This window comes from Melozone crissalis, unplaced genomic scaffold (genome assembly GCF_028551555.1).
Source record: "Melozone crissalis strain CALT ecotype California unplaced genomic scaffold, PUWL_Pcris_2 ptg000073l_1, whole genome shotgun sequence".
NCBI classification, from domain to species: Eukaryota; Metazoa; Chordata; class Aves; order Passeriformes; family Passerellidae; genus Melozone; species Melozone crissalis.
Genome location: NW_026535850.1, coordinates 2,155,656 through 2,158,824, shown reverse-complemented (window position 1 = coordinate 2,158,824; position 3,169 = coordinate 2,155,656). Strand labels below are relative to the sequence as shown.

The window sequence follows — 3,169 nt, the reverse complement described above, 5'->3', positions numbered from 1 at the left end:
CATTTTCCTACAAACCATTAAACAAAGGACAGGGTTAACTCTGCACAGCCCAGAAAAAGGAAAACAGTCCCAAGTGAGGCAGTAATTAACAGGGACACTCATTAGATACACAAGATAATTCTATTTGCTTTTCAGCCCTATACTTGAAGCTTTGCTTTAGCTTGTTTAACAAAGACTGAAGCACTGTAAGAAACAGGTACTTGATCAGAAGTGTTCAAGGTAATACCTTAAAACCCTTGGGAGAGCAGGGGTGAGAGGGCACAACAGAACAGGGGTGAGAGGGCACAATCTAAATATTGAAAACAAAAGTTTCCTATTCAAAGTGCAGAGTCAGAACATGACCCACTACCTGGAGGAGCAGACACAAACACACTGCCACTCCAAATTATTTTTAGAAACATTTGGAGTTTTTAGCGCCCAGAATAAGATCTGTTGCAGCAGGTTGGGTGGGACTGCTGCGGGTAAAAATTAAAAGCACACTGGAAGAGTTCCCAGAGAATGTCTCTGGTGGGAAAGACCCCAGAGCACAGCAGCAAAAAGAAACTCTCTAAGCAAATTGAAAAAAGATCTTTACAAGTCACAAACTGACCGAAGATCACATCTTTTGTCTCTCTGTGCTGTCGGTGGGCAAGAGGGAGGGATTGGGAAAAAAGGTGTTTTAAGGGTTGCGTTTAATTATCATTACTCACTTTTAATTCTATTAATAATAATTTTTTTGCACTATTTAAGTTTGAATCTGCTTTACCCTCAAAGTGTTTTTCTCCTAATCTTTATCTCAACTCAGTCCTTGAATTTTTCTTTCCCCTCCTCTGCTCAACAATAGCAGAGAAAAATGAGTGAATGTTTTTTTGTGTGTGCCTGGCACTTAGCCAGTATAAAACCACTACACAAGGACATCAGCCCCTTCACTGAATTATTGACCATTGCAAAGTGCTCCTTACCAGTGCCCTTTCTGATGAGAACTGCTTTTGCTGTTTCATTTTATATGCTTTTAACTCTGCATCTTTTTCTTCAACCATTTTATCATATTCATTCTGTGGTAAAAAAACCAAACCAACAACAAACTCAAAACATGTGACTAAATGTTGCAATATAGAGTTATCCAGTCTTAAAACATCATTTTTTCAAACCAGGCTCTTAAGATTCATAAAGAAAAGATTCATTGATGCTTCTGCAGAAACTGTAAAACAGGAAATGCTCAATTCAAGTATTATTTTGTGGACTGGCAGAGAGTGCTTTATTTCTGTGCAGCAATATGTGCTCAGCACTAAGAGCCAGCTGTGCCATCTTTATTAATGTAGCTGCTAAAGATATTGCAAAATGAGGAATAGAAAGGTAAACTAAAATGTGTCAGGCTAAACTGCTGACAGTCACTAGGTAACCTCTGAGAAAGAGGCCAAACTGATACTGAAAAATATTGCATTCAGACGGTGTCAAAGGAAGCCTGAATTGAAAAAAAAATCTAAAAATCCCAGAAGTTTAGATGAATGGAATGTATCTGCCCATAGGAATGTGTTCATATTCTTCAAATGAATTTGATTTTAGATGATGCAAAGTCCAGCATGTGTTCATCTTCCTTTTCCCAGACTCAGGCCTGTTTCTGCTTTGGAAAGGTCATTAACGTGGTGTCACAAGTTATAAACATGGTATTGACATGGTGTCACCCATTGCAAACCACAGCAAGCAGGAAAATCTCCGACCTTGTGCTTTTCCATCAGTGCCACCATCTCAGTTATCTTGTGCTGACATCTGGCATCAGTTTCTCTCTGTATCATTGCAGTTTCATCACAAAGCAACCTCATCTTTTCTACCTGTCAGTAATAAATTGCATTTCATTCATCAACATAACTATATATTTCTTTTAAATCTCAATTTCTTCTTCCCGCTGTGGGTGCAAAGTTTGCAGTCCCACTTGGGCTTTATTTGCTTTTAAGATCCCTTTCAAATCCCTCATCTTTTCTGCAGATTGTTAAAATGGGCAAGATCAAAGGTACAGCCATGGCAGGCAAGCTCACTGCAAACCAAAAGGCCATTTCAAGCCCTCTGCCCTAACATTTCTTAGCATTGCCATCAAAAAAGTGTGGGCGGAAAAATCCTAATATGGGAGAAGTTATAATCTAATTTAACTGGGCTGACTTTATACCAAGGGTGGAATTTCTTTAAACTATATCTTGAAAGAAGGAATTTTTAATGGAGTTCTCATTGTCAAAGACATATTCAAATATTTCAACCTAAGCACCTAATGTACTAAAGCTTTGCTCACAGGCATACAAAACAAGTTCCATTTATGTTGAGAAGACTGAAATATGAGCAAGGACTCTGGATATTAAAGCTTCAGAACAACATTTTAAACTAAAAAAAAAAATTGCAGTAAAAATTAACACCTCTCACCTCTTCACGAAGTTTATTTTCATTTACTTTTCTTGTTTCTATGTCTTTTTGATAGATGTCAACTTCTTCCTTATGTTGCTTGTTCATATTTTCCATCTCTAACTGCAATTTATTCACCTTTGGAGAAAGCAGAATTGCTGCTGTTATTTGTTTAGGAATTACTATGTTGATTATTTTTTCTTACCTCTTATTTTTGAGCACAAACACTGTTACTTTTCAGGTATATGATTCAAGTGTTTCCTATTTAAAAGTTCAGGGTTTTTTTTAATAAAGAGTTGAACTTTGGCCTGAAGTGAGTTAGAAAATACTCAAAGGAACAATGGCAACAGCACAATGGGGAAGACTGCCCTAAGCAGTCACCCTAAATGCTGTGAATGCCTTGGAAAAAAAAACAAATGGAGATGGAGATTTTATTCCCTCTCTTGTAAATCTGTATCAGATTTTCACAGGTTTTATGGTACATTTTCTCCCAGCTGTGCATTTTCACTACAGTTTTTCCTTTTAAGTTTTTCATATGAATATCCTCAAAAAAGTCCACTTTTCTTCAAGTGCAGTACCCAAAGCTGGACACAATATTCCCATCAGAGGGATTGCCACTGAAGAACACATTTAAAGAACAGCCTAAAAAGAGTAATACATTTATATATATATTTCTTTTAAATGCTTTTCTGTTACAATGAGGTTGCTGAACCCTGTTCAGTCCACTATCAACAAAAGAAAACAAAAAGGAACAGATTGGAAACATCATTAATTGCAATGTGAATCCATCTCTTAAATG

At 36.9% G+C, this 3,169-nt stretch overlaps 1 long non-coding RNA gene across 1 annotated transcript; it reads right to left on the bottom strand.

The window, feature by feature from the left end:
- Positions 1-997: 997 nt before the first annotated feature.
- On the bottom strand, positions 998-2,472 carry LOC128946036 (uncharacterized). Its single transcript, XR_008483932.1, has 3 exons — positions 2,392-2,472; positions 1,701-1,811; positions 998-1,034 (listed from the first exon to the last, which is right to left on the bottom strand). It is a non-coding gene; the product is annotated as an uncharacterized LOC128946036 (long non-coding RNA).
- Positions 2,473-3,169: the final 697 nt, after the last annotated feature.